The 6,000-nt window shown below is 40.6% G+C and overlaps 1 long non-coding RNA gene across 1 annotated transcript in view; it reads left to right on the forward strand.

Annotated features, from left to right (window-relative positions):
• LOC140186783 (uncharacterized) overlaps positions 1–4,834 on the forward strand; it is a 102,391-nt gene extending 97,557 nt beyond the window's left edge. The window contains exon 4 of the long non-coding RNA XR_011882946.1: positions 4,707–4,834. This is a non-coding gene — a long non-coding RNA (uncharacterized lncRNA). The remainder of the gene's footprint in view (positions 1–4,706) is intronic.
• Positions 4,835–6,000: the final 1,166 nt, after the last annotated feature.

A 6,000-nucleotide genomic window follows, 5' to 3' on the forward strand; every position in this document is an offset into this window, starting at 1 on the left:
GAAGGGCCTCGGCCCAAAACATAGATTGTGAATTATTCACGTCCACCAGTGCTGCCTGATCTGCTAAGTTCCACCAGCATTTCGTGTGTGTTGCAAAGGATAATTGCATCACATTGAAGAACTCACTTGATCTTTTATTTGGGAACTGTAACAAAGCAGTAATTGTAAGGCATGATGGAAATGTTAGCTTATTTAAGTTTTAAAAGGTGGTGCAGTAATATATAAACCATACCTGTTTCTGTTAACTAAAAATAATTTTTGATTTGAAATTACCTTAGGAGACGTTGCAGAACTGATAAGGTGTAAATGCCTCTTCCTTGAATTGGCTTTTTCTATGCAGTTACCTCTTGTGCAACCAGTTCTTTATTTATTATTTGGAGTTAATTGCAAACAAGTGGAGCCAGACCAAATCTGTACGCTCATTAAGCATTGCAGGGACAAGGCAATGCGAGCAATTATTCATGAGAATGGTATAGGAACAAATGTGAATACAGGAAATAATATTATAGCAATTTTGAGGCATGGGGTTATAAAGTCAGAAAGTTGTGTTGCAGCTTCATAAAACTCTAGTCAGGCCTCACCTGGAATAATGCATACAGTTTTGGTCAGCCCATTATAGGAAAGATATCAAGGCTTTGGAAAGAGTGCAGAAGAGATTTACCAGGAAGCTGCCTGGTTTAGAAGGCATGTGCTGTAACGAGAGATTGGACCCACTTGGGTTGTTTTCTCTGGAGCGGCAGAGGCTGAGGGGAGATTTTATTGAGGTTTATAAGATTATAAGAGGCATAGATAGAGTAAAGAGACTCTATCCAGGGTTCTAATATCAGAGGGCAAGCATTAAAGGTGAGAGAGGTAATTTCAAAGGCGATATTAGGGGCAAGAATTTTATACAGATAGTGGTGGGTGCCTGGAATATTCTGCCTGGGTTGGTGATGGAGGCAGATACATTAGAGTCTTTTAAGGGAGGTTTCGATAGGCACATGAATGTGAGATAAATGGAAGGAAATGGACATTGTGTAGGCATAAAGAATTAGTTTGGTTTAATTGACCATTTGATTACTAATTTATTGGTTCAGCACAACATTGTGAGCCAAAGGGTTTGTTCCTGTGCAGTACTGTTGTAAGTTTTGTGTTCTGATGACCAACTACTATTGAGTTAAAAAAGAACAGAAAGTGCTGTAAAAACTTAATGGGTCAGACAGAATCGGGGCAAAGAGAAACATTTAGCATCGAGTAACAGATTCAAAGAGATACAGCATGGAAACAGGCAATTGTGTTTTGTAACTTCAAAACTTTAAGCTAATCCAAAGAAAGATGCGGAGAGTTCTAAATGAAAGTCTTAACTTTGTGCTTACTTTAACGAGGCGCACACGTATCACCTGGTAGTATTATAACGTATGCAATTCACATGGTTTTACATATAATCAGTAGTGAATTATTTAAATAAACAAAAATGCGTAAGCAGCAACATATCTGCAAGACTAAATGCACAACACTCTTCCCTGATTAGTTATGAACTCTAACTCAATACAGAATGCATCTCAACCATATACATAGTATACTATAGAAAACAACTACTTCATACAGATATCCACAGCATAGTAACTTTTTAATTATCCCATTCAGGCCTAAACATTTAATTGCTGTGGAGAAATTTTTACTCCTGTGGGATAAAATCTTTCCTGACAAGCGAGGTCATTCTGCTTAGCTAGTGAGACTTGAGGCTGTGAAACAACCTCAGGTTCTGGGGCGTCCTCTCTGGTGGTTGTAGGAGTTGAATCTGAGACTGCAGGAAGTGGTTCTGATAGTGGTAGCTACATTTTTTTCTTCTAGGTTGTGCACTTGATCTTCTGAAGGTCCACTTAGTTCACTGGAGTATTCTCTTATTAATCCTTCTATTTCTCCCTTAACAATCTAATCCCTCCTCTTGGTTTCCTCGTCCACACATCATCTAATAAAGCCTCTGTTTTCATATCCCCATTGACTCCTGTATTTTTGGCCTTCCATACATCCAGCTGGGATTTAGTCTTTGCATCTACTTTTACAAGCAGCTTTCTGTCTCCCACTGGAAGCTCATGCACACAAAGTAGATTTTGGTTCTGTAGTCTCATAAGAGCTGAACGCTTACAACTTTTTTTGAAGGTCCCTGAACTCTCTTTCAGCTTAAAACCAAGCCACATTTCACAAGTATCTACCTGATTAACATATCAGAAGCTTTCTCATACATGTTACCTACAAAAACTGTTATAGTCGGACCACTGCTTTTGCAACTTTCGTTATTCCTCTGAATAGCATGGTCTTTTCTTGGTCCCAAAATGCTTTCCAACCAGAAGTGCAGAGGTTGGCATCAACACCCGTTTGTCCTCTGTTGGGTACCAGTTCATGATGTTTGACATGGAGACAGTTGTGGCATCATCCAGTAACTTCCTTAATTCACTTTCAGCTGGCTTCATTGCTGGAAATATAGCATGCTAATAGGGGATGGATCTCCAATCAAGCTGTAGTTGTCTCAGCCACTCACGTCCCTTCAATGCTGGTCCTCCTGTTTTTACAACATACAACCTCAATGTGGCTTGTTGGTTGTTGTATTTCACTGTTACAGATGTTGTCTTTACTCAAGTATAAGTACTTATTTGGATTTCTCTGAAATGCCATTGAAACTCGTTTTATTGAATGACTGAAACAGCTGAACCACTTACTAATTCCATTTTAATTAATTTGCTGCTCACTTCTGGTGTAAGCTATGTTGCTTGTCTCTTGTTAGTTTTCGCAGTGTAAATCTCAAGGGTCACTGCGTCAGTCCTGTGTCACTCTCATCAATATCACGTTTTTCATCAACAACATGCAGATTGATGCTCTTGTTGAAACTGCAACTTGACGTTTTAGCTTTTTCTCCTCCCTGTGCAGTCTGTTTATTTGTGTCTGCCCAACATGCTATTTGTATGTGTCCGACTTTGTTACATTTCTTTGTTGCAAGTTAAGCCTTATATCTGCATTGGTCTGGTTTATGCGAGCCCCTGCCACAATGGTAACACAATTTTTGTTGGCCAGGCAGCTTTCTGTTTAGACGCTGCAATTTGGTTCACGCTCACTTTCATTCCTGACTGCAGCTCAGTTGTGTCTCTGTTTGATACAGCAATTTCAACTGCTCTTCTAAATTTGCTGCATTTCAGTTAGGAACATAGAACATCAAACATAGAACATAGAACTTAGGAATCTACAGCACGTTACAGGCCCGTTGGCCCACACTGTTGTGCCGACCGTGTAACCTACTCTAGAAACTGCCTAGAATTTCCCTAGCACATTGCCCTCTAATTTTCTAAGCTCCATGTACCTATCTAAGAGGATCTTAAAGACCCTATTGTATCTGCTTTCACCACCAATGCCAGCAGTGCATTCCGCACACCCACCACTGTCTGTGTGGAAAAACTTACCCCTGACATACCCTTGGTACCTATATCCAAGCATCTTAAAACTATGACCCCCACCCCCCCCCCCGTTAGCCATTTTAGCCCTGGGAAAAGGTCTCTGGCTATCCACATGATCAATGTCCCTCATCATCTTATACACATCTATCAGGTCACATCTCATCGTCTGTCGCTCCAAGGAGAAAAGGCCAAGTACAGTCAGCCTATTCTCATAAGATACGTCCTCCACTTCCTTCTTGTAGCGAGGTGACCAGAACTGAACACAGTACTCCAAGTAGAGCCTGACCGAGGTCCTATATAGCTGTAACGTTATCTCACAGCTCTTGGACTCAATCCCACGGTTGATGAATGCTAACACACCATACACCTTCTTAACACACTGTCAACCTGCACAGCAGCTTTGAGGAGCCATTTTTGAATGCTTTCTTGTAAGATTCCACCAACTAAACGATCTCTCAGTAGATATTTAAGGCCATCACAATGCTCAGATGATCTCTTTAATTCAGCCACATATGCTGAAGTGGACTCCTGTTCCTTTTGATTCCGCTTATGAAACCTAAAGCATTCTGCTTTAGGTTTTGCTTCAAAATGTTTCTGCATTACTTTTACAATATCATTAAGTTCATTTCTGATGGTTTGGTTGGAGGAGTTAAACTTTGAAGCAAACTGTATGCCTTTAAATCCAATGTACTCTGCAAAATTGGTACTTGTTTCTTATTGGTTATTTCATTTGCTTCAATTTACTATTCAGTTTGCTCAGTATATATATTTCAGTTATCTTTTTCGTAATCAACGGTTCAATTACTCTGACATAACCTGCCATTCCTGGTTTTTTTTCTTAATGATTATTATCACCTGATACTCATTCTTTATGAACCTGTGAATTAGGGAAACACAAACAAAATGCTGGAGGAAGTCAGCAGGCCAGGCAGCAACTATGGGAAAGAGTACAGTTGAGGCTTCAAGCCGAAGCCCTTTGGCAGGACTCTTCAGGCAGGTTTCAGCCCGAAACGTCGACTGTACTCTTTACCATAGATGCTGCCTGGCCTGCAGAGTTCCTCCAGCATTTTGTGTGTGTTGCTTGGATTTCCAGCACCTGCAGATTTTCTCTTGTTTGTGAACCCGTAAATTATTCTGTTTTTTGACTTTTTAAAAAATATTCAATCATGTCTTCCCTTCTGAAGAACATGTGCTACACTGCTTTTCTTAACGTCCATCTCTGAATGTGATGGGCTGTTTTTTAACTCGCTGTTCCTTGTTTCATTCATTATTTTTCAGTTTGAACATCCCACTGTACTTCTTCTGGTCAATAGTCGTCTCAGGATCATTTTAAAAATCCGCCGTCTCCAATGTTATGTTTTGTAACTTCAAAACATTAAACTAAATCAAAGGAAGACATGGGAGTCTGAAATGTGAGTCTAACTTCATGTTTACTTTAAGCGAGGCATGTACGTAGCATTATGATACATGTAATTCATAATTTTTTACATATAACCTGGAGTGAATTATTTAAATGAACAAGAATGCTAAATCAGCAACATGTTTATGAGATTTCTCAGATACTAAATACACCACACAAGCCCGTCAGCTCACCATGGCCATTTTAATCATTAAGCCCCCATTTGTTGCACTTATCCAACCTACCCTAACACACATTCACACTTTTCATCGAATGAAGGGCCCCAGATCTGCAATATTAACATTCCACAGACACTGCTGGACCTGCTGAGCATTTGCAGTGATAACTGCCTTCTGTGTTTACATTGGGTACAAAAATATCATCTGGGGTGTTCAGTGATCCGTTGCACCTTTAAACACCAGAGCACATTAAAACAGAATGGGAGGGCCGTGCCGGGCTATGGTCCGGGTGCAGTTCGATGAGACGAGGCAATTTAAATGGTTCAGCTAGATGGGCTGAAGGGCCTGTTTCTGCGCTGTACTTTTCTATGACCCTAGGTGAACTTTGCAAAATGGAGAAACGAGACTCTGCAGACGCTGGAAATCTTGATTCAAAGTACATTTATTATCAAGTCATGTATGCAGGATATAGAACACCCCTGAAATTTGTCTTCCCACAGTTAGCCACAAAACAAAGAAAACCCTGGAACCAGTTTAAAGAATAACACCAACCTCTCTACCCCAACCTGCGGGAAAGAAAAGCAAACAGCAAAGAAGAAGAATGAGCAAAAACACAGAATATAAAACACAAAATCAAGGGTCCAGGCATATTCAGTTCAGCTCAATTCATTTCAATCATCTCTTGAGAAAATAACACTGATTTTTCTAATTTCCAGTAACAATCCACCTCTGTTTTTCTCTCTCTCACCCCTTACACCTCCTCCCTCACTACTATTCAGGGCCCCAAACAGTCCTTCCAGGTGAGGCAGCACTTCACCTGCGAGTCTGTTGGGATCATCTACTGCCGTGGTCCCCAACCTCTGGGTCGCGGACCGACACATAGCCGCAAAGAATGCAGGGGTGCAGCGGTGGCCGGAACGCACCCAGCACATCTTTAAGAAAAAATCCGAAATAAACGAGCTAATTAATTAGGTGCCACCCGGCACGTAAATGT

Source organism: Mobula birostris, chromosome 1, assembly GCF_030028105.1.
Source record: "Mobula birostris isolate sMobBir1 chromosome 1, sMobBir1.hap1, whole genome shotgun sequence".
NCBI classification, from domain to species: domain Eukaryota; kingdom Metazoa; phylum Chordata; class Chondrichthyes; order Myliobatiformes; family Myliobatidae; genus Mobula; species Mobula birostris.